The following is a 26,473-nucleotide window of genomic DNA, read 5'->3' on the forward strand; positions in this document are numbered from 1 at the left end:
CACCTCAGGTTTTCCAGTACCTGGAGGTCAAATTTTGATTTGTTCTATTTTTATCTTCCATTCCTCCTCATTATCATCAGGTTTTCCTTTAAATGTTTCAGAAAATTTATGAAAGCTCTTTCAAAGTTACTGTCTACTAATTTCGTCTTCCCTTCCATTTCTGAATCTGTTTCTATTTATTGATTTTTCTTATGTTTATGTGTCACATCTTTCTACTTCTTGTAATATATAGCACTTTTTATGGGAAGCAGGGCATTATAGTAGCATGTTGTTGAATACTTGGATTTTGTATTTTTCTTTTAAAGAGTGTTGGATTTTGTTTTGGTGGGCAATTAAGTTATTGTGGGTAAGCTTGATCCTTTTGTAACTTATGTATAAACTTTATTAGAGTGGACCTAAATTAGCCTTTACCCTTAAACAAGCTTTAATATAGGGGCTGGTATATGTCTATAATTATGCTCTACACAGTGGTTAGGATGTTCAACAAAGTGTCTCTATTCTTCCTAGTTGAAACTCAAACACTTCCCAGACCAATGTGAGTCTTGGAAATTATTCAGCTTTTTAATTCTTTGCCTCATAAAGTTTCACCCTATGCATATGTATCTTAGTATTCAGCAACATATTTAAGGGAATGCCTATGTGTATTTTTGGAACTCCTTTTCTTGGTAGCATCCTTTTTCTGTGCTCTGTCTTGAAAACTCCAGGTATCTCAGCCTTTCTAAACTCCATCTGTCTTTTCAAACCAGTGAGGCGATGATGTTCTGCTTGGCTTTCTTCCCCCTACTCCATGGTCTAGAAAATGTACCGGGTAGAAATCTAAAGTGACCAAGGTCTCATTTTTTCCCTCTTCTCTCAGATATTACAGTATTCTACTGTCTAATGCCCAATGTCTAAACTCAACTTTTAAACATTTTTTTTCAGTTTTTTAGAGTTTTTTTAAATGGTGGGAGGGTAAGTTATTATTTCACGTCCAGGGACCAGCACCTGTTTTTTAAAAAACAGATTGTTTCTAAGCTCTGTTTGAAGTTTTATGGTCAAAAAATGATTTATGTTTTCTTGAAAAACTTAAATTATGTCATGTTCTGTTTTTATATATTAAGCTGGAATTTTGCTGTCTATAACTTTTTCACAGATTACAGTTATATCTTAAATCTGTAGGCTTCAGCTACATTGCATAGGTCTGTTTCTTTTTTTTTTTTTCACATGACAGCTGTTTGAAATTTGAAGACAGAAAGTACTTTTATTTTTTTTTTCCCGAGAAATGGTTTTCTGAATCTTTCATAATCTTGGATAGTTTTTGGATATTGTCAGATTCAAAATATTTTTTCTAAAATATATTTCCTATAAATAATAAAAGCATTCCAGATGTGGTCTGATGAAATCATGCATATGGAATTGATCTTGTGTTATCAAATGATTAATAACTTTTATTTAAATATTGTTGCTAGCACACTACCATAGAATCTATATAACTTCAACAAAATGCCACTTTTAACCTCTTTTTTATTACAAAATATAGGGTTATAGAATCACAGAATTCGAGGGAGAAAAAACTATTGGGAAGAGTTTATGCAACTATGCCATTCTACTGAGAAATTTTTTTTTTTTTTTTTTGAGACGGAGTCTCACTCTGTCGCCCAGACTGGAGTGCGGTAGCGCGAGCTTGGCTCACTGCAACCTTCACCTCCCTGGTTCAAGCAGTTCCCCTGCCTCGGCCTCCCAAGTAGCTGGGATTACAGACGCATGCCACCACACCCGGCTAATTTTTTTGTATTTTTAATAGAGACGGGGTTTCACCATGTTGGCCAGATTGGTCTCAAACTCCTGACCTCAGGCAATCCGCCCGCCTCGGCATCCCAAAGTGCTAGGATTACAGGCATGAGCCACCACGCCCGCCCTCTACTGAGAAATCTTTATGGCCTCCCTGTCACTTTCAGCAGAGCCCAAAGTCTTAATGGTGCAAACACAGCCTTGTCTACTTTTCTTCATTCATTACTCATCTTTGGCTCTCTGATTTTTTGCTTCAGTAATCTGTTTTGTATTTCATAAATAGATTTCTTTCAGGGTGTTTTTTCCATGCTATTTTCTTGCCTAGAATGTCCTTTCTGACATGATTTCTTACCTAAAATTACATATCCTTTAAGAATCTTTACAGATACTGATTCATCCAGGAAGACTTTCTTCTTTTTAAAGCACTAAGGATGAGTTAGCTGCTCCTTCTCTTGCACCCATAATTTTTTTAATAACTCTGTCATTGCATTTAGTACATTTTACCATAATATCCAATGTACTTGTCTATCTGGAATACTGAGGATCTTGACTAGTATTATTTATCATTTTATCACTAGTGTTTAGTAAAACATCTGGGACATAGCATAAGTGAAATAAATGGCTATTAAGAAGAAAATGAGTTTTACCAATTGGAAAGTTGAGTTCTGAGAAACTAATTGATTTGTCTAAGGACACAGAGCTAAATCATCATAATCAAGTCATAGAACTGCAATTCTACATGTTTTTGAAATCATAGTTTAATTTTGAAAATTTTAGTTTTTGCATCTTAAATAGAGAAAACTCATGCCAGGCAACAGTTTCCAAGAAAGTAGTGTTAGGCAAATATTTATGTTTTAAGACTTTCCTGGGGAGTGTAGTCTTTGAGATGTGGGAGAGAGGGAAAAGGGAGTGGGGCAGGAAGTAAAGAAAACGAATATGAGGGTGTGAGTTACTGAGTTAGCCATCGCTTGATGTCAAGTATAATGACTGTTTAATTTGGTAAGACTATTGCTGGGGAGACTGCATGATCCACTAGTCTTATGACAGTCCTTCTAGAGAGAGGAAGGGAGATAATTTATGTGCCAGATTTGTCTCTTACTGGTCTGAGATAGGTTCCACAAAGAGTGCCTCTCTAAACTTATAGATTGAGTATGCATGACTGTCAACTGGGTTCCAGGACATCTCTAAATGTCAGGGGGACTTATTTCAATGTGCTTCAGTTGTACTATCTTCACGTGAAAAATATTTCACAACTTTCTTATATAGTTCTTATTTGTTTTATGAAATTTTTACATAATAGAATCGGCTCTTTGCTAAAGTTGAGACTGTGCATTTTGACTCTTTTTCCTCTCAAGCATTTTGAGCACTAGAGTGGAGAAAAGGAAGTAAACAGAAAAATGGCAAGTATGATGCATAATGAATTAAAGTTATTTTCCCCAAACTTTCCCCCTAATTTTCTAAATGATAGACACCAAGTAGAAGAGACTTTTTCGGGAAACAGTGTTGTTCCTAGAGATCCCTAAGAGCTTTGGGAGTCATTTTAATTCATCACTTTTAGAAGTTCTAAACTGTTCTTTGTTTTTGAATTTGATAATTGTCATTTACCAATTTCTCCTACCCTAATAGATAGTATATAAAACATGTTCTATAGTAGACTATTGCTTGGACAGAAAACAATGGCCAGAAAACAAAATAACACATAAAAACGTGCTTAGTCAAGACTTTTTGATTCCCTTATCAACTCTTCAGAGATAAGTATCGTTAAAAGTTTGGTACATATTCTTCCAATTTTTATGCAACTTATGTGCAAACTTACACCTAGAGAAACTTTTCTATATTCCCTGCTCTGTACCTAGTCTCTTAAGCTAGCTAGCTTTCTTTACTTTTTTCCTTCCTTCCTTCCTTCCTTCCTTCCTTCCTTCCTTCCTTCCTTCCTTCCTTCCTTCCCTCCCCCTTCTTCCCTCCTTCCTTTCTTCCCTCCTTCCTTTCTTCCCTCCCTCCATCCCCCCTTCTTCCTTCCTTCCTTCCTTCCTTCCCTCCCTCCCTCCCTCGCTCCCTCCCCCACTTCTTCCTTCCTTCCTTCCTTTCTTCCCTCCCTCCCCCCTTCTTCCTTCCTTCCTTTTTCTTTCTGTCTTTCCTTCTTTTCTTCTTGTAATTACACACATTACTGTGATGATTATTCTATCTGCATAACAACTTTGGATAAATTTGTGTGTAATCACTAAAAGTGGAATTGTTAGTTCAAAGGGAAAGAAAGATAGGTATTACAAAATATATTGTACCGTTGGACCCTCCTTAAATGGTTGAGAATGCCTGGTCTCTTCCTCATTCAAATGAGTATTAAGTATTTTAATCTTTGCCAATCTGATGCATAAAAAAAAAACATTGTTCTGATTTGTATTTATTTGATTATTAAGATTCAAGATCCTATTATTTGTTTATTGGTCAATTCTGTGAATTGCTTTTTGCAAGTCTTTTCATGTTTGTTTATAAAATTTGTAAATAATTTATTTTTATTCTTTTTACAAAGATATGTCTGCTTATTTTAGTATTAATTTGCAGATGTTTTTGCTATTTTGCATAGTAATCTATTTCAAATGGATTGAAAAAAATTTTTCCACTACTTTAAAATTTGCTTATAGTGTTTTATAATTTGGTTTATGGCATTATTTGTTATGAAACATTTAAATGACTAAGTTCTCAAATGTATTGATCTTTTCTCTTTATAGTTTCTGGGTTCATATTATTATAAAGATCTTTTTCATTTTAAAATTATAAAATGTTATTTTTGTTTTTACATTTTAATCTTCAAGTTGTCTTGATTTTACTTTTGAGCATAACAAGAGGTTGTGTAATACCTTAAAAGACATAGTGACTCCCATTTCTGCACACAAAACATATTAGGTAGTCTACCTATTACTCAGAGATTTAAAAGGTAATCTGTATTATATGTTGGAGTTTCATGAATCTTTGGGATCTCATGTTGTCTACTGATATATACTCTTATGTGCTATTATTATATAATTTTATTATTGTAAATTCATAGTATATTCATACATTTGCTTAGTCATTTGTCTGTTTTAGGTACCAAGTGAAGGCCTGGGCATATAACATGAAACAAAATTTAAGATAAGACCGTTGCTTACATAGAACCTGGTGAAGAATCTAGACCATAACAAGCACACAGAGAAAACGTATCACAAATTGTGCTAAATTTCTGTAAAAGGATTAAGACGGAGTGTCACAAGACTGAATTAGACAGAGTGACCTTGAAAGAGGTCAGTTGATGAGCAGTCTTTATTTCTTATGCAAACTGAATTCCCCTTTATCACATAACAACATATTTACAGGTTCTAGGGATGAGGCCGTGGATGTTTCCGGAGGCTCATTATTCTGCCACCTGCAAGAGGAAAGAGAACTGTAGTGCTGTGTGTGAGAGGAAACCTAGGATGAGCTGGGATGGAAGTGATGGTCTTTTTTTTATTATGGCAAAGAGTTTAGATTTAAGTGAAAAGCAGTCATGGGGGTTTTTAACAGGGCCATACTATGATTTGATGTAAATTTTCAAATGTCTATTTTTAACACTTTAATTTTCAATACAATAATTTAGATGTTAACTCTAGAACAGAAAAGCTAAAAGTTTTTCAAAAAAATACAAAAACAGGAGGAATTTTGATTGAACCATGCTGAATTTATTGAAATATTTTATCAAGTGGTATCTTTGTAATATTTAGTCTTTTGATTGTACAGGATTTATACTTCCATTTATTCATTTGTGTTTTTAAATGTATACCTTTTAAAAATACTCTTTACCTTGGAACCGTATATTTCATGTGAGATTTAACCTTAGGTATTATGTAAAATTAAAAAACATTTTAATGTTGTATCACTGATTATTTTTAGTTAAATTAAGTGCTCTTGATTTTGTATATTTTTAAAAAATCTAGTAACTAGTAAAATTCACTTATTCTAAGAATTTTCACTCAATACTTTTAGGCTTTCCAGATAGACAATTTTCATATAATCTTAATTCTTTCATGTTATATTTACATGTTTAACTTAAATTATACTGACAAAGGCTTACAGTATAGAAGTGATAAGAGTAGGTATTGCTTAGTAATGAATGCTTACTTTATTAAGTGACTTACTTTAGCATGTATCATTTTTGTCCATTAGTGTGTAATGCAATGAATTACGTCATTATATTTCCTCAGTATTAAACTATTTTTTATTTCTGGAAGCAATGAACACTACTTTTCTCTTGGTACAATATTATTTTACTTCTGCCGGACTTTATGGCTTATATTTACCTTTATGATATTAATAAAGTATATGCATAAGTGATGTTTATCTATTGTAATTTTTATGCTCTCTTTGTTCATTGAATATTAAAGATACAGCAGGTTTATGAATAATGTTTGAAAGATCTCATGTCTTTCTATGCTTTGAAGCAAAATTAAAAACTTGACCCTTTGCTAAAATTTATGAATCTCGTGCCTTGTTATGGGTCTATTCAGGATTTTGAAATATTTTGTGAAGTTGGTCATTTATATTTTCCAATAAAATAATTGTACTGGCCAGGCACAGTGGCTCACAGCTGTAATCCCAGCACGCTGGGAGGCTGAGACAGAAGGATCACTTGAGGTCAGGAGCTCGAGACCAGCCTGGGCAACATAACAAGCTTCTGTCTCTACAAAATTAAAAAAAAAAAATTAGCTAAGCATGGTGGCATGCAGTTGTAGTCCCAGCTATTTGGGAGGTTGAAATAGGAAGATTGCTTGAGCCCAAGAGTTTGAGGCTATAGAAAGCTGTGATAGTGCCACTACATTCGAGCCTGGGTGAAAGGGTGAGATCCTGTCTCTAAAATAATAATAATTATTATTATGTTTATAAGTTTATCGGTATAAAGTTATACTTTATTCCTGTATGACACTTTGACCTCGAATTTTAGCCTTTAATCTGTGTCTCTATGGTTAATTTTTTTTAATCTTGTTTCTTTATTCTTGGGAATATCTGCAAAAAGTTTTTATTTTAATACTATTTTGAAAAAAGAAGCTTACTTTAATCAATTATGCTTATTTAAAGTACTAATTTCTTCCATTTTGTAGGTTGCCTACAAAATCAGGTTCACTCTGATGGTAGTTTCTTTTGCTGTGCAGAAGCTCTTTAGGTTAATTAGATCCCATTCATCAATTGTGGCTTTTGTTGCCATTGCTTTTGGTGTTTTAGACATGAAGTCCTTGCCCATGCCTATGTCCTGAATGGTAATGCCTAGGTTTTCTTCTAGGGTTTTTATGGTTTTAGGTCTAACATGTAAGTCTTTAATCCATCTTGGATTAATTTTTGTATAAGGTGTAAGGAAGGGATTCAGTTTCAGCTTTCTACATATGGCTAGCCAGTTTTCCCAGCACCATTTATTAAGTAGGGAATCCTTTCCCCATTGCTTGTTTTTGTCAGGTTTGTCAAAGATCAGATAGTTGTAGATATGCGGCGTTATTTCTGAGGGCTCTGTTCTGTTCCATTGATCTATATCTCTGTTTTGGTACCAGTATCACGCTGTTTTGGTTACTGTAGCCTTGTAGTATAGTTTGAAGTCAGGTACCATGATGCCTCCAGCTTTGTTCTTTTGGCTTAGGATTGACTTGGTGATGCAGGCTCTTTTTTGGTTCCATATGAACTTTAAAGTAGTTTTTTTCCAATTCTGTGAAGAAAGTCATTGGTAGCTTGATGGGGATGGCATTGAATCTATAAATTACCTTGGGCAGTATGGCCATTTTCACGATGTTGATTCTTCCAACCCATGAGCATGGAATGTTCTTCCATTTGTTTGTATCCTCTTATTTCATTGAGCAGTGGTTTGTAGTTCTCCTTGAAGAGGTCCTTCACGTCCCTTGTAAGTTGGATTCCTAGGTATTTTATTGTCTTTGAAGCAATTGTGAATGGTAATTCACTCATTATTTGGCTGTTTGTCTGTTATTGGTGTATACGAATGCTTGTGATTTTTGTACATTGATTTTGTATCCTGAGACTTTGCTGAAGTTGCTTATCAGCTTAAGGAGATTTTGGGCTGAGACAATGGGGTTTCTAGATATACAATTTTTGCAACCTACTCATCTGACAAAGGGCTAATATCCAGAATCTACAATGAACTCAAACAAATTTACAAGAAAAAAACAAACAACCCCATCAAAAAGTGGGGAAAGGACATGAACAGACACTTCTCAAAAGAAGACATTTATGCAGCCAAAAAACACATAAAGAAATGCTCATCATCACTGGCCATCAGAGAAATGCAAATCAAAACCACAGTGAGATACCATCTCACACCAGTTAGAATGGCCGTCATTAAAAAGTCAGGAAACAACAGGTGCTGGAGAGGATGTGGAGAAATAGGAACACTTATACGCTGTTGGTGGGACTGTAAACTAGTTCAACCATTGTGGAAGTCAGTGTGGCGATTCCTCAGGGATCCAGAACTAGAAAAACCGTTTGACCCAACCATCCCTTTACTGGGTATATACCCAAAGGACTATAAATCATGCTGCTATAAAGACACATGCACACGTATGTTTATTGCGGCACTATTCACAATAGCAGAGACTTGGAACCAACCCAAATATCCAACAACGATAGACTGGATTAAGAAAATGTGGCACATATACACCATGGAATACTACGCAGCCATAAAAAATGATGAGTTAATGTCCTTTGTAGGGACATGGATGAAACTGGAAATCATCATTCTCAGTAAACTATCGCAAGGACAAAAAACCAAACACTGCATGTTCTCACTCATAGGTGAGAATTGAACAATGAGAACACATGGACACAGGAAGGGGAACATCACACTCCGGGGACTGTTGTGGGGTGGGGAGAGGGGGGAGGGATGGCATTAGGAGATATACCTAATGCTAAATGACGAGTTAATGGGTGCAGCACACCAACATGGCACATGGATACATATGTAACGAACCTGCACATTGTGCACATGTACCCTAAAACTTAAAGTACAATAAAATAATAATAATAATAATAAAGTGCTAAATTCTATTTTCCTTTTATTCCTTCTGCTATCTAACTTTCTCTAAGAGAAGACTTACTACGAGTACATGTGGATGCATAGTTTCTTGATAAAATTGATGACTCACTCTACTGAAGAACAAAGAAAAAAATGTCTGAGTTCATTAGACATTTCACTCCTTAGATAGAATATTTTAAAATTTTAGCACTTATATTTCTAAATTCTTTTGATTCTTCTTTGATTCATTTATCATAGTATCTTGCTTTTGATTTATGGATACCATATGGTCTCAATTTCCATGGAGAATACTAACTCTTCTTTCTTGTATTAACTCTGTTTCATTAGAAAAATGACATTTACTGCCTTTGAGCTTTTTTCAGAATACTGAGTATGTTCCTGTGTCATCTTATTTGCCAACAGTGCCAATTTTTAGAATGGAGGGTGTAGATCCATCCTTTGCAACTTGGTGAGGACCTCCTCAGTAAGGCACTGAGCCAGGAGTCTATACAGCCATGCCAACAGGTAAGTATGCTTACCTTCCTCTCTGGGTTACAAAGTCAGTTCACATTGCTGCAGGCATATCTTTTGACCATGACAACACTCTGTGGGGTTTTTTGCTTTGTTTTTGTTTATTTTTATTTCCTTTACTAGGGAAACAGTACACACTCATACTAAAAAGGCATTCTTTTCTTGTCTGTGGTGGAATTGTCCAAGTTGTTTGGCTTGATCTCCAGGGTCGACTTTCTAAACCAACAAGTTTGTAATCCTCTGATGGCAGAATATTAAGAGTGTCTGTTTCTGGCCTGGATTTTAGTTGCCGAGATGGTAAGTGTGTAGGGAAAGAATTACTGTAGAAATTAAAGTTTCCAGGGATTCTGTTGCTGTGCTGAGTCATTTATCTTTATGTGTTTTGGGGCTGAAAGTTAGCTGGAGAACTATTTATCTTTTCTCTCTCTTCTAATGCCAGTAATCAAAGTCTACTTTGCCAAAGTCCCAATTTTCTATTGATTAAGCTAAACTTCCACATGGTGTGAATGCTACAGTTAAATGCATTCTGTGTTTAGGAAAGGCACAGTTCTTAAAGTCACGCTGCTGTCTCCCACAGGGCTTCCATATCACTTCCTCTTTCAACTCTGAGTTGTGGGTTATTTTATTGAAAAATTATTATTTCTAATGTTTCAAAAAGCTTTCCTTTGCTTGAGTTCAGTTATGAGTGATATCTACTTGTCATCATCAAGAAATTTTTTAGCTGATTTGATGGCTGATGGCTGTAATCCCAGGACTTTGGGAGGCTGAGGTGGGAGGATCACTTGAGCCCTTGAGTTCGAGATCAGGCTGGGCAACATGGTGAGACCCTGTCTCTCCAAAAAAAAAAAAAAGAGCATTTCTTCAATTTCTTGTCCATTCTTAGTACATGTCTCTGGCATAATGCCTTTCTTTCTCTTCATTTTTCTTACATGCAATTTTTGTTCATAATTAAAATAATATTTGGGAAGGAAAAAAATGTATCCAGATAAATGTCATCAAGAAATTGGAATTTGTAATTGGGCTCATTTAACAATTAATAGTTTTCCACATGTGTCTCTTCTTCCAATAATTTCTTTCTCGGGCATTCTAAACTCTCAAATGTCACCCATGCACTTTGCCACTTTTAATGAAAGCTGTAGAGTTACAGTAGAGTTTGTTCAGAATCCGTGGCTCCTTAGTGGTGGAGAGCAATTTGTTAAGCATTTTATTGAAATAGGAAGGGTTAATGGCCTTGTTTGTCCTGAGGCTTTTTTTTCAATCTCTGAAAATGGAATTATATGTTAATATGTAAATGAATTCTATATTTTTTGCAGTTACACAGCTCTTTACTGGAGGGGACCTCAAATACAATTTCTCTAAAAGCTAATGTAGATCTCTTCTATTATTCCGAAAATCTGCCTCTTATTTTTTTTTTTTTTAACCTGCCAGGTGTATTTGGTCTAACCTTCTATATCCAGGTAGGCAAGTTGTCATTTAGCTACATTTTGCATATGTGGCAAGTGAGGCTCATAAAATTTAAGTAATTCTCAATATACCTAGTAATAAAATGCTAGAATCTAAATTGTCTATTTCTAATTAAAGTTACGCTGCTATCTCCCACAGGGCTTCCATATCACTTCCTCTTTCAACCCTGAGTTATGGATTATTTTGTCAAAAACACTATTATTTCTAATGTTTAGGAAAGTTTTCCGTTGCTTGGGTTCAATTATGAGTAATATCTATTTGTCATCATCGAGAAATTTTTCAGCTGAGCTGCCTCTACATCAAATGAGCTCTCTAAATTTATGAATAAAAAATTAGTAAAAAAATTGTATCAAGTATCTAATCTCTGCAATATACCAATATGGCTAGGAGGGATGTGCAAAAGTGAATATGGCATGATTCCGAAGAGTTAATGATCAGGTTGAAGAAAGAAGCAGGGAAGATATAAAATAATATCACTGTGCTCATTGACAGAGACAATAACCATTATAAACAACCAGAAGAACAATAGAAAGATGCACAGTAAGCACAGGTTTTTATTGTCAGAATGGCATCTTTACGATGTTATAGAACTGGAGTTGTCTCAGGCATGTTAACTTAAAAAAGTTTCCTGGAGTATCCTGGAGAATTTGATATCTCTAGAGACTGTTGCCTGTGTTGTGTCATCAAGGATAATTCCTGGGCTCCTGGTGGCTCCTTGGCTCCAGTTATTGACCATGACATTTGGTGTCTGTCCTACTTGGCTCTGGATGTTCTTGACCCCTGGATGCCCATGTTCACCCTTGTGACCTGGGCCTCTACCAGGTTCTGAACCTGCTGATTCCTTGCTGCTTCCTTGCTGCTTTTCAGTACTGACTTCTGCAAATTCCTGGTTTAAATTCTGCTTAGCCCAGCAGTGAGTGCCAGTGGGGACATATGTAGGCAAAGCGAATGGAGGGTTATATAACTGCCCAAACAACTCTTGCCAAATTCCAAATTCAGTTCAGCCAGAAGTATTCATTTTGATGTGGGTTAGGTATATAGAAAAGGAATCTCTTGATCAGACCTCTTAATTTAGTAATTCCTGGTTTCAATATTCCATACAATAAAGGAATCCTAGTTTTATTATTACCCAATACACTGAGTAGAGACAATTAAAATACAATCTGTAACTAAGAGATTTGTTGTAGAAAAGATCACTAAAAATAGAAAATCCCAAATGTTATCATTCTGGATAGAAGGCAATCTACAATAGGGAGGTAGGTTTAAAAATATAAAATTATCCTATTTTATTTGGATAGTTCAGGACAATGGACACATTTAGTTTTATGTTATTTGAGCCTCTGGGTTAGAAGGAGATCTCCTCTCTCTCTCTTTCTCTTTCTCCTCCTCCTCCACCACGCACCTTCTCTCTCCTTTCCTTCTTTCTCTATTCCTCTTTTCTCTTTCTCTCTTTCTATCTCTCTGTCTTTCAAGCTGAGTATATCTATTATATATAAAGAGCAGTTAGAGGGACCTTGATCTCCAAGATGAACTAATTGTAATCAATGTTTTCATGGAAGTGTCTTGTACAAAACAAGTTTGCTGAAAATGGGAGAATTTTGTCTGCTTGTTTGTAAGAGATGGTTCTTGAGCACTGTTGTGGAGGAAAAGATCCTCTCTCTCACTAAAGACTATTACATTATCAGTATCAATCCACCATCAGAAACAAAAAATAAAGAGGTCAAGATTTATGAATGTTCCAGTTGTTCTTTATGTTCACTTGTACTTTGTAATTTTTTTTTGAATTTTAGGCAATTCTCTAGGTGTATAGAGGTTATGGTTTTAATTTGCATTTCTCTAGTCACTACCTGCATTGAATACATCATTCACAATCTTGAACAACTTTCACATAATTTTCTTAGTTGCTACCCATATCTTTTCTCTGGTGAATGTTTATTCATTCTTTAACCCAAGTTTCATTTGCTATCTTCTTATTATACAATTGTAAGTGTTCTTTATGTAATCTAGATACACATGCTTTATCAGATATGTGTTTTGTAAATATATTCCTTTGTTACAGAACCAAACCTGGTTCAACTTGCCTGGCATAAGAAAGCCAAACATCCACACCAAGATTTTGCAGCTAGAGAAAAGAGGGCATTTATTCACAGGGCACCAAGCAAGGAGAATTGGACAGCTCACACTTAAGACCTGACCACCCTCATGGCTTTCAAGCAAGAGTTTTTTAAGTTAGGGGTAAATTTCAGGAAAGCAGAAGTTACAGGCAAAGTTGTAAATACACACAGGAGGCTATATATTGGTTTAACCTAAAAGGGAGGGATATCTTTTAGGTAGGGCTTACAGAACATGGGTGAATTTAAAGATCCTCTGACTTGCAATTGGTTAAGGAAGAAAAGCTTTGTCTAAAAACTTAGGGTCAGCAGAAAGGAATGTTAAGGTCTGGCATGTGGGTGTGACTTCCTCCAGGCCCCTCTAAAAGAGATTTAGAACTAAAACTGTTGGTAAGAGTTCAGTCCTCAGTTCCCCTTTATCTGAGGTCTATGTGCTACCAGATGGCATTTTCCATTTGGTGAAGGTCCAGTATTCAGAAAAAACAGCTCAAGGACATTTGTTAAGATGTTATCTCTAGTTTTTATAGGGGACCAAACATCCTGTGACTCTAACATTTTTGGATACGGTTTTAAGCTGTTATTACCTTCTTGCTTATCAGATTGTTCATTTACTTCTCAGAGCTAGCTAGGTGCCTTGGATTTCCCTTGAAGAAACTCAAGATTTTCTTTTCTCTCCATGCTTTTTGGGGATGCTGGCAGGCCCTTAAGAGGGGTTTCAACTTTGTCTCCCTTTTAGTCTGTGGTCTGTCCTTTCATTTTCTTAGCAGTGCCTTTCAAGAACCAAAGATTTTGAGTGATTTCAATTTATATATATTTTTATAGTGGATGCTTTTCTTCTTCTGAGAAATATTTGCCTAACCTAAAGTTACAGGTTTCTCTCTTCTGTTCTTGTCTAGAAGTTTTAGAAGTTTTATAGTTTCAGCCTTTAGAATTAGGCTTGTGAAATTTTTCAATCACTTTAGAAAATAATTTAGCAGTTTCTGATAAGTCAAGCATATCTTTAGCATGTGATCTGTCAATCTCACTTCTAGGAATTAACTCAAAAGAAGTAAAAGCATTTATCTGTATGAAGTCTTAGGCATACATTTTTACAGTGGCTTTATTCATAATTGCCCAAATTGTAAATAGCCCAAACATCCATTAATTGATGAATAGATAAACAAATTGTGGTGTATTCATATAGTATAATTAAAGTAAAAACTACTGATACATGTAACAACTGGGCTCAGGTCAAAAGCATTATAATGGAAAAAGCCAAACACAAAAACTACGTAGTACGCTATTCCATTTATTGACATTTCAGAGAAATCATAGAGACAGAAACCAGATGATCATTTATTAGGTGCTAAAGGTGAGGGAAGGGGATTGATTACAAAGTGGCTCAAATAAACTTTTTGGAGAAATGGAAATGATCTATATCTCAGTTGTGTTAGTGATTGATATGGTTTGGATCCACGTCCCTGCTCAAATCTCATGTTGAATTTTAGTCCTCAGTGTTGGAGGTGGGGCCTGGTGGGAGGTAATTGGATCATGGGAATAGTTTCTCTTGAATGGTTTAGCATCCCCTTGGTGCTGTTCTCATGATAGTGAACGAGTTCTCACAAAATCTGGTTGCTTAAAGGTCTGTGGCACCTCCCTCCTTACTGTCTCTTCCTCTTGCTCTTGCCATATAAGATGTAAGATGTACCTGCTCCCCCTTTGCCTTCCACCATAATTGCAACTTTCCTGAGGCTTCCTTAGAAGCCAAGCAGATACTGGCACCATACTTCCTGTACAGTCTGCAAAATTGTGAGCCAATTAAACCTCTTTTCCTCATAAATTACCCAATCTCTGGTATTTCTTTATAGCGGTGTGAGAAAGGACTAATGCAATGGTTATGTAACATTTTATGTTCTTCAAAACACATTGCCCTGTATATCTAAAAATGGTGAACTTTTCTATATGTAAATTTTACCTGAAAAAAATCTGAGTAAATAAAATTTCTTTCAAAGGGTTCAAGCTTTTACAAAAGTATTTCCAAAGAAAAATTTTGTAATCTGTTTAGAAATCTCTGCCTCCCATTTTTTTTCTATGAATGAACTAATATTTTCTAGGATGTGAGATAGCCCAACAACAAATTCCCAGCTCTCATATAGGTGCCCATAGATATTGCATAAACTTTCTCCATTTTTATTATAAACAGCACCTATGTCAGTGCTTCCAGCTAGACACATATTAGCTTTTTGCCCTTATTCTTAAGAAGTTATCTGTTCAATTATTGCTGCCTTTACTGTCTTTGAATCAAATTTATCTTCTTTCTCTCCTTTCCTCTCACTATGTTAGTCTAGGCCTTTGTGCAATTTGAATTGAACCAGTAAATTTGATCTTTAATTGCTTTTCCTACCCATTGGCTCTAATTCTTTCAATTCATATTGAATATGATGACACAAAACATCTCAAAATGCAGGCTTCACCAAATTGCCTAACATATCATGATTCTGCCTTCCATTTGCTTTTAAATGCTTTGGGTAATATAGCTTCAAACAAAATGTTCTCTAAAAGAGAGGTACTAAAGCATTTTGTTTGGTTTAGCAATTATAATATATACTTGGATGTAAAGTAAGAATTTATTTTTTCCAAAATTATCCTCCCAAATGAAAGATACGCTTGTGTCCTTATGAAGCCTTCCAAATTCAGGGGTACTCCGTCTACTACTTTATTTTGGGTAATAATATATAATTGATGAAAGGCTTTTAGTCTTTAATAATGTCAATAAAAGCTAGTTTAGATGCCCAGAGGTCTCTTGTTGGAGTCAAATACAGATGCTAAGAAATTTAACATGGATTTAGTGAGGGATGTGGTCTCACTATTATTGCAAGATTGTATATTGTAAACAAACCTTTACGAATGTTTAATTGATTTCCTAAGCTAAATTGCCTAAGAATATGTTTCACTATTTTATATTATAGTTTAAGTTGGCCAACTTTCTCCTCTGTGCTTTTTGGATGTTCTCTCTCTCTCTCTCTCTCTCTCTCTCTCTCTCTCTGTCTCTCTCTTTCTATTTATTTGTCTATCTTATCAGCCAAATCAGTTAAGAATAACATTGATGTATCTACTGCTTATCTGGATTATTTTGACTATCAGTGAAAGCTTAATCTATCCACATTGTCTATATTTAGCTTCTTCAACTTCTAAAAGAAATCAACAACAGATTTTCTATAGAATTTGATGATGATCGACAAAATTTCGGTGACTTAGTTCACATTGTTATAACAAAATGCCATAGGTTGGGCAGTTTATGAAGAACAGAAATTAATTTCTCACAATTCTGGAGGCTGGAAGTCAGACCAGGGTGCCTGCACAGGTGAGGGCCTTTTTGCAGGTGGCAGATAGCCAACTTCTCATATACTCACATGGTGGAAAGAGAGCTAGAGAGCTCTCCAGATTCTCTTTTATAACAGCACTAATCAAATTCGTAAAGGCTCCACCCTCATGACCTAATTACATCCAAAGGCCCCATCTCCTAATAACATCACACAGGGGATTAGGATTTCAATGCATGAATTTTTAGGGGACACAAATATTCAGTTTATCACAGATGGATTTATTGAGCTCTTGATACCAAAAGTTTTGGAAAATATCTATGCTTGTACCACCTTCTCCTCTCATTAATCTGTGGGAGTACCTTCATAGAAAAATTGAAGCCTTATAGAAAATTGAATTCTTAGAAAACCTTTAGGACTTTGCATTTTTTCAATCATATCCAAACATCTATTAGAATTTGCCCTTTTCTTATAGCCATTTTTGCAACATAATCAATAAAATATGTAATATATACTGGATACAGAAGTCAATTGATATTTAGGAGTCTTTGGCTTTAGCCCTGGGTCTATGGTCACTTTCCCCTAGGCTTTGATTAGTCCCCCTTCAAATGAAGAAGGCAGGTGATATGGTTTGGCTGTGTCCCCACCCAAATCTCACCTTGAATTGTAATAATCCCCACGTGTAAAGGGCGGAGCCTGGTGGAGATCACTGAATCATGAGGGAGGTTTCCCCCATATTGTTCTTGTGGTAGTGAATAAGTCTCATGAGATCTGATGGTTTTATAAATGGGAGTTCCCCTGCACAAGCTCTCTTGCCTGCTGCCATGTAAGACATGACTTTGCTCCTCATTCACCTTCTGCCATGATTGTGAGGCCTCCCTAGCCATGTAGAACTGTGAGTCAATTAAATCTCTTTTCTTTATAAATTACCCAGTCTTGGTAATTTGTGTCTTTATTGGCAGCGTGAGAACAGACTAATACAGCAGGACTGGACGTTGTGCATAATCCTTTCAGGCTTTAACACTGATCATATGTCATTCATAACCACAACAGATACTTACATAGAGGTGATATCCTCAATATTTACTATACTCTCCTTTCTTTTAGTTGCAAAATTAATATTTTATTATATACAGATGGCCTAAAAGATGGGTGCATATTGGATGTTAATTGTGGCTTAGAGTAGAGAAGACAGTACCAAAACTTTGATTATTTTTTCCTCTCTGCTTTAGGAGTGCTTGTGAGGGGTTGAGCCTTATTTACACTGTTAGCAAATGTTAATGCAAACAGAGGTGAGTCAGCATATCAGTGACTCATAATAACTTTCATAATTGGGATCATATTTATACATTTTTCTTGTGAGGAGAAAAACAAGTAGAGATAGAAATGATTTTATGATTTTGTGATGATAAATACCTCAATAAGTAGTCAAACAATCAGGAGTAGATGCTACCAATTAACTTTGTGACCAGAAAAGACCTCCCTGTGGGCTTGGGGATCCTGTATTTACGCTAAAAGTCTCAGTGGCCCAAGCCCACAGAGGATCTGAGTGGCAGAGTGTGTGGACAGATGGCCTATTTTCTGCTCTGGGTTTGTGGAAGTTATTACTTTCCCTTTCATGCTTAAATATCTTACATTCGTTCCGTCTCATGACTGATATTCTCTATTTCAACTTAGATTTTCCCTCATAGAAGCATGATGGTTTTACTGATGCAGTGAAATTATTTAGGTCTGTAAGTCAAAACTTTTCAAAATAGATGGATGATCCAGTTATCTTTCTGAGCAGTAACCATGATTCTCAGACATAAAATCAATATTTTCAAATGAAATTGATAAAAATAAAACATAAGTGGAATGCAGAAAACCCAGACTATACCCTTTTCAAATTCATCTCTAAGATTTACTGTGGACCCTCCATGTATCAGGCATTTCCTTAGAATTTCAGAAAACCTAAACATAGTGACCACCTAGGAGAAACTTCTTTCCAGATAAAGAATGTTCTGAAGAGAGTACCTCGATTGTTTACTGAGAGGTATAATTACTACAAGATTTTCTTCCCACCCAACATAGAGCTCATTTTGACATGCTGAAGGCTAGAACATATCTTGTAGGGGAGGGACCTTTGTGACTTTATGTGCTTTCCCAGCTTATCTGTAAAAATATCTCCTCCCACATAAACTAACTTTTTAGCCTAACTGGGTATCCAAGTATCATTTTATTGATTTTAGCAAAAATATCTATGGTTGTGTGTGTGCATGTGTGTGTGCGTGCATGCTTGTGTGTGTGTGTTGCTCTGCTTAATAAATTGAGAAGAAATTTGTGCTTACTCTGGCATTAGTTGAGAAAGGGAATAAGTGAAAGAAGCTGAAGTTGTAGAGATAGAGGAGATAGGGCAGGGTTCTGGAAGTGAGAAACTCCCTGTAGTGTGAATGGCTTTAGACAAAGGGATATGAAATGCTCAATTTTATGTTTTAAGTTCTGTTAGGCTTCTGTGTAACACTGTACTGTTACTTTTTGTATCTTTAATGAAAGCCTATTATTTAAAACTGCTTGGCGAGAGTGGTGTTTGCCAGAAATCAAGATTAAAAGAGACTGTGTATGACCTGGGGTCAACATAGGTTTGAAGAAAGTTACAGTTGCTAGAGGAAAGGTAAAAGTGAATTGGGAAAATCAGGAGAGGCAGGGAAGGCTCAGAGCTAGAAGTATAGATAATTAGGAGAAATGTAAGCTCTGACCAACTCCTGTAGTTGGGCCTGAGTCATTTTGCTTTCTTCTCTGGGTTTGTGGAAGTTATGACTTTCCCTTTCATGCTTAGAGGATGTGGAGACATGGACATGGAAGCAACCACCTGCACTGAGATAGAGAAAAATTCTGAAAGCAATGTTTCTACATTTAGAATTCCTTCTCTGAAAATCACTAAAGAAACATTATGACGTGATATCAGCAAGATGGCAGAGTAACAGATCCCAGTCTTTGTCCCCTATAAAAAAGAATTAGCTCCCCATGAATTTAAATAGCCCTGAGAGAGCGCAGCAGCCAAATTAGGACACTGTGGCAACACAGTAGAATAAAATAACAGAGACTAACTCCACAGAAGGGATAGGGAGTATAGTTTAATTCTGCCTGCATCATTCCATCCTCCATGTCAATATGGCTTATGCCAAAAAGATTCTCCTTGGCCCAGAAGTTTTCCTCATGGAGAAAAAGTATAGCAAGTGACCTACCAGCCACCCTATCTTTTCAGGTTACTTCTCTTATGACCTGCTTCAGTTTCACTGCACCCAGATTGCTGGGAAGATCAGCATGCTCAGTATAACTGGGATGTCTGGAGACAGCTAGGAACAAAGAAGAGCTGCAGGAGCTGTTAAGTGTCAGTCACAACGTGGGTACCACTCTGGTCCTCAGTGGCCTGCTCTTCAAGGGACCCCAGCAGCCTTCACTACTGAGGACCTCAGTAACCCTGATGGTCACCGGAGAATCGTCACTGCTTCCACCAATGAGAATCCTATCATGTCTGCTTCAAACACCAGAGCCACAACTACAGTAAATGCACCTGTGCCCTGGGCCCTGGAGTCATAATTATTCCATATGAGCCCATGCTCTGTACCTTGGTTTTGCAGCCACCCTGTGAGTGTCTGTGCATCACAAACTGGCAAGACCACTGCCATGAGCATTCCTGTGTGTCAGATCTGGCACTAAGAAATATACCCTTAACCATAACTTCCGCTTATGGGAGAAATAGAGAACAGGTGAACCCCAGCAGCCTTCTCCACTGAGAGCCTCAACAACATTCACAGCTGTCATGTACATCCACAGCCTTGGCTGCTGAGGAACCCAGTGGTCTTCTGACCTCAGCTGATGGAGCTAAGTAGACTATATCAGTGTGTCCAGAGCCAGAACCACTTCACCCTACTCAGCTAACACCCCTGCACCCACTGTAGGTGAAGACCTTTCCTCACCAAAACCAATCCATAAATCCTGGAGGAGGTAAATGCTCTCCTAAATGTGCAGATATCAATGCAAGGGAAACAAATCAGGGAAACTTGAAACCACTGAAGGAAAACAATAATTTTCTGGTACCCAACTGCAAAGAAATGGATATATACACATTATGTAAGCAAAGATTCAAAATAATTGTTTTAAAAAGGCTCGGTGAGCTATAAAACAGACAGGCAGACAGTCAACACAACTATATCAGGAAAACAATGCATGAACAAACTTAGAAGTTCAACAGAGATAGAAATCATAAAAAAGAACCAAGCAGAAATTCTAGAGTTGAGTAATACAATGAATGAAGTTAAAAAATGAAACATAGAGCTTGAACATCAGACTCAATCAAGCAGAAGAATGAACCTACAAACTCAAAGCTGGTTCATTGGAAATTATCCAGTCAGAGGAGGAAAAATATAGAAACAAGAAGAGTGAAGACAGTTCTATGTGATTTTTAGGACACTGTAAATGAGACCAATATATGCATTTTGGGAATATCAGAAGGAGAAGAGAAAGAAAGAAGAAGAAACTTCTTTAGAAAATGACTAAAAACTTCCTAAATTTGTTAGGGGAGAAATGGACATCCAGATTGAGGAAGCTGAAAGATTTCCAAACAGGGTTGACTTAGTTTGGCTGTGTCCCCACCCAAATCTCATTTTGAATTCTCATGTGTTGTGGGAGGGACCCAGTGGGAGTAATTGAATTATGGGAGCAGATCTTTCCCATGCTGTTTTTGTGATAGTGAATAAGTCTCATGAAATCTGATGGTTTTAAAGAGATGTTCTCCTGCACAAGCTCTCTCTTTACCTACCACCCACCATCCATGTAAAATGTGACTTGATCCTCCTTGCCTTCTACCATGATTGTGAGGCCTCCCCAGCCATGTGGAACTGTAAGTCCATTAAACCTCTTCCTTTTGTAAATTGCCCAGTCTCAGATATGTCTTTATCAGCAGTGTGAAAACAGACTAATACAGTAAATTAGTACCAGTAGAGTGGGGCACTGCTGAAAAGATACTTGCAAATGTGGAAGTGACTTTGGAACTGGGTAACAGGCAGAGGTTGGAACAGTTTGGAGGGCCCAGAAAAAGACAGGAAAATGTGGGAAAGTTTGGAACTTCCTAGAACTTGTGGAATGGCTTTGCCCAAAATGCTGATAGCGATATGGACAATAAAGTCCAGGCTGAGGTGGTCTCAGATGGAGATGAGGAACTCTTTGGGAACTGGAGTAAAGGTGACTCTTGCCATTTTAGCAAAGAGACTGGCAACATTTTGCCCCTGCCCTAGAGATTTGTGGAACTTTGAACTAGAGAGAGATGATTTAGGGTATCTAGAAGTAGAAATTTCTAAGCAGCAAAACATTTAAGAGGTGACGTGGGTGCTGTTAAAGGCATTCTGTTTTAAAAGGGAAGCAGAGCATAAAAGTTTGAAAAATTTGCAGCCTGACAGTGTGATAGAAAAGAAAATCCTATTTTCTGAGGAGAAATTCAAACTGGTTGCAGAAAGAGAACTGCATAATTAAGTAGGAGCCAAATGTTAATCCCCAAGACAAATGGGAGAATGTCTCCAGGGCATGTCAGAGGTCTTCCTGGCAGTCTCTCCCATCATAGGCCTGGGGGCCTAGGAGGAAAAAGTGGTTTTGTATGCGAGGCCCAGTGTCCCCATGCTGTGTGCAGCCTAGGGTCTTGGTGCCCTGCATCCTAGCTGCTTCAGCCATGGCTGAAAGGGGCCAACATAGTGCTCAGGCCAGGGTTTCAGAGGGTGTAAGCCTTAAGCCTTGGCAGCTTCTGTGTGGCATTGAGCCTGAGAGTGCACAGAAGTAAAGAATTGAGGTTTGGGAACCTCCACCTAGATTTCAGAGAATGTATGGAAACACCTGGATGTCCATGCAGAAGTTTGCTTCAGGGGTGGGGCTCTCATGGGGAACCTCTTCTAAGGCAGTGTGGAAGGGAAATGTGGGGTCACAGCCCCCACACAGAGTCCCTACTGGTGCATTGCCTAGTGGAGCTGTGAGAAGAGGGCTACTATCCTCCAGACTCTGGAACTGTAGACCCATTGACAGCTTGCACCTTGTGCCTGGAAAAGCTGTAGACACTAAATGCCAGCCCATGAAAGCAGCCAGGAGGGAGGATGTACCCTGCATAGTGAACAGGGGCAGAGCCGCCCAAGACCATGGGAACCCACCTCTGGCATCAGCATGGCCTGTATATGAGGTATGAAGTCAAATGAGATTTTGGAACTTTAAGATTTGACTGCCCTGCTGGATTTCAGACTTGCATGGGGCCTGGAACCCCTTTGTTTTGGCCAATTTCTCCCATTTGGGATGACTGTATTTACCCAATGCTTGTAACACCATTGTATCTAGGAAGTAACTAACTTGTGTTTGATTTTACAGGCTCATAGGTGGAAGGGACTTGCCTTGTTTCAGCTGAGACTTTGGACTGTGGACTTTTGAGTTAATGCTGAAATGAGTTAAGACTTTAGGGAACTGTTGAGAAGGCATGATTGATGTTGAAATGTGAGGACATGAGATTTGAGAGGGGCCCAGGGTGGAATGATTTGGTTTGGTTGTGTCCCCACCCAACTGTCATCTTGAATTCCCATGTATTGTGTGAAGGACCCGGTGGGAGGTAATTGAATCATGGGGGCAGGTCTTTCCTGTGCTGTTCTCATGATAGTGAATAAGTCTCACAAGATCTGATAGTTTTAAAAAGGGGAGTTTCCTTGCACAAGCTCTCTCTTTGCCTGCTGCCATCCTCGCAAGATATGACTTGCTTCTTCTTGCCTTCTGCCATGATTGTGAGGCCTCTACAGCCATGTGGAGCTATAAGTTCATTAAAGCTCTTTTTTTTTTTTGTAAATTACCCAGTCTTGGGTAGGTCTTTATCAGCAGCATGAAAACAGAATAATACAAGGGTCAAGTCAAAGAAGACTACACACACACACACACACACACACACACACACACACACATATATATATATAAAATTAAGTAGCCAAACTTGAGGACAAAGAGAATTTTGAAATTAGCAAGAGAAGAGAAAAAAACTAGCAAAACCATCTTTTAAAAATTAAGGAGAGATTAAGTTTTCCCCATCCAAACAATCACTGAAGGAGTTTTTTAACATTGTACCTGCCTTACAAAAAATACTTAAGGGGATTCTTCAAATTGAAACAAAGATATGCTGAACAGCAAAAGAAAAGAATATGAAAGCATAAATTTCATTGATGAAGGTAAATATGCAGAAATATGTAGATTAATGTAACACTGTAATGGTAGTGTGTAATTTAGTTTTAACTCATAAAAGTTAAAAGATAAAAATTTCTTTATAGATACACAATATAAAAAGAAACTGACTACAAGAACATAAATTATGTGTATATGTGGGAGTAAAAGTGCAGTGTTTTATATTACATAAAACAGAGAATTACAGCTACAAGCCAATTTATGCAAGCTTTGAGCTGATCACAGGAGAAAAGTCTCTAATACACAAAGAAGAAAAAGGATGAAAGCAAATTACTAAAAAAATTATCAAATAACAAGGACATATGGCAACAGAGGAAAAGAATGAGAAAACAACCACAAAATAGAAAACAACAAAATGGCAGTACTAACTTCTCACCTATTAATAATAACCATAAATGTAAATGGATTAAATTTACCAATCAAATGGGACAGCTTGGATGAATGAATTAAACAAAATACAATATCTAGTGATATGCCATTTACAAGAGATTCACTTTAGATTTAAAGACTTGAAGCGGCTGAAAGTAAGAGGATAAGAAAGCTATTTCACATAAATGGTAAACAAAGAAACCAAAAGTGGCTATACTTACATCATAAACAATATATGTAAAGTACAAAATGATCTCTAAAGACTAATGTCATTATGAAATGATAAAAGGGTCAATTCAATAGGAAGATATAACAGTTATAAATATATAAACACTCAACATCAGAGCACTTGTATATAAAGCAAATACTGCCAAATCTGAAGATAGAAATCAACAGCAAAACAATAAAAGTAGAGGATCTCAATATCACACTTAAAATATTGAATAGAACATCCAGACAGAAAATCAATAAAGAAACAACTGCCTTGAACAACAGTATACCAAATGGACCTAACAGATATATACAGAACTTTCTACCCAACAGGAGATGGGCACTCATTCTTCTCAAATGCACGTAGAGCATTCTCTGGGATAGAACATGGGTTAGATCATAAAACAAGCCTTAACAAATTTAAGAAGATCAAAATCATGCCAAGTATCTTTTCTAAACACAATGAAATGAAACTAGAAACCAAAAACAGCAAGAAAACAGAAACATTTACAAATACCAGGAAACTAAACAACAGACTATTGAACAGCCATTGGATCAAAGAGGAAATCAAAAGGGAATTTAAAAAGTATCTTGAGATAACAAAAATAATACAACATACCAATAGCTATGGGATGCAACAAAAACAGTACTAACAGGAAAATTTATTGTGGTAAACGACTGCATTAATAAAGGAGAAATATCTTAGATAAAATAATCTAACTTTATACTTCAAAGAATTAGAAAAAGAAGCAAAAACTAAGCCCGAAGTTAGGAGAAGGAAGAAAATAATAAAAATTAAAGCAGAAATAAATCAAGTAGAGAATGAGAAAATTACAGAAAAAAATCAGCAAAATCTTTTTTTTAAATTTTCAATTTTTATATTTTGTAGGTACATTCTAGTTGTATATATTTATGGGGTACATGAGATGTTTTGATACAGACATCCAATGTGTAACAATCACATCATGGAAGATGGGGTATCCATCCCCTCAAACATTTTTCCTTTGTATTAAAAACAATCCAATTATATTCTTTTAGTTATTTAAAAATGTACAATTTAATTATTATTGACTCTAGTCACCCTGTTGTTTTTTCAAACACAAGGCCTCATTCATTTCTTCTAACATTTTTTTGTACCCATTAATCATCCCCACCTCTTTGTCACCCCTCACCCACTACCATTCCCAGCTTGTGGTAACCATCCTTCTACTCTATATCCATGGGTTCAATTGTTTTTATTTTTAGATCTCACAAGTAAGTGAGAACATGCATTGTTTATCTTTCTGTGCCCAGCTTATTTCACTTAACATAATGCCCTCTGGTTCCATCCGTGTTGTTGCAAATGACTGAATCTCATTCTTTTTATATGGTACTCCATTGTGTATATGCATGACATTCTCTTTACCCATTCATCTGTTGATGAACACTTAGGTTGCATTCAAATCTTGGCTATTGTGAACATAACTGCAACAAACATGGGGTGCAGCTATTTCCTTCATATATTTATTCTGTAGGTTTTGGGTATAAACCCAGTAGTGGGATTGATGGATCATATGGTAGTTCTATTTTTAATTTTTTGAAGAACATGCAAGCTGTTCTTCACAGTGGTTGTAATAATTTACATTCCCACCAACAGTGTATGAGGTTTCCCTTTTCTCCATATTCTTGCCAGCACTTGTTATTGCCTGTCTTTTGGATATAAGCCCTTTTAACTCGGGGTGAGATAATATCTCATTGTAGTTTTGATTTGCATTTCTCTAATGATTAATGATGTTAATCACCTTTATGTCTCTTTGCCATTTATATGTCTTCTTTTGAGAAATGTCTACTCAAATCTTGCCGATTTTTAAAACAGTTTATTAATTTTTTTCCTACAGAGTTGTTTGAGATTCTTATATATTCTGGTTTTTATACCATTGTCAAACGAGTAGTTTGCAAATGTATATTCTCTCATTCTGTGGGTTGTCTCTTTACTTTGCTGTTTTATTATTATTTTTTCTCCACAGAAGCTTTTTAACTTGATGTGATATCATTTGTTTATTTTTGCTTTGGTTGCCTGTGCTTGTGAGGTATTGCTCAAGAAATTTTTGCCCACTCCAATGTTCTAGAGAGTGTCTCCAATGCTTTCTTGAGTAGTTTTATAGTTTGAGGTCTTAGATTTAAGTATTTAATAGATTTTGATTTAATTTTTGTATGTAGTGAGATATAGGGGTCTACTTTCATTCTTCTGCAAATGGATATTCAGTTTTCCCAGCACCATTTATTGAAGAGACTGTCTTTTCCCCAGTGTATATTCTTGGTAACTTGGTTGAAAATTATTTCACTGTAGATGTTTGGATTTGCTTTTGTGTTCCCTATCCTGTTCCATTGGTCCATATGTCTGTGTTTATGCCATTACCATGCTGTTTTGGTTACTACAGCTCTGTAGTATAATTTGAAATCAGGTAATGGGATTGCTCCAG

The 26,473-nt window shown here is 36.5% G+C and overlaps 1 long non-coding RNA gene across 1 annotated transcript in view; it reads left to right on the top strand.

The window, feature by feature from the left end:
* LOC115835438 overlaps positions 1 to 26,473 on the top strand; it is a 140,428-nt gene that overhangs the window by 59,412 nt on the left and 54,543 nt on the right. The window contains exon 2 of the long non-coding RNA XR_004030410.1: positions 9,212 to 9,313. This is a non-coding gene — a long non-coding RNA (uncharacterized LOC115835438). The remainder of the gene's footprint in view (positions 1 to 9,211; positions 9,314 to 26,473) is intronic.

The sequence above is a fragment of the Nomascus leucogenys genome, chromosome 6 (assembly GCF_006542625.1).
Source record: "Nomascus leucogenys isolate Asia chromosome 6, Asia_NLE_v1, whole genome shotgun sequence".
Lineage (NCBI taxonomy): Eukaryota > Metazoa > Chordata > Mammalia > Primates > Hylobatidae > Nomascus > Nomascus leucogenys.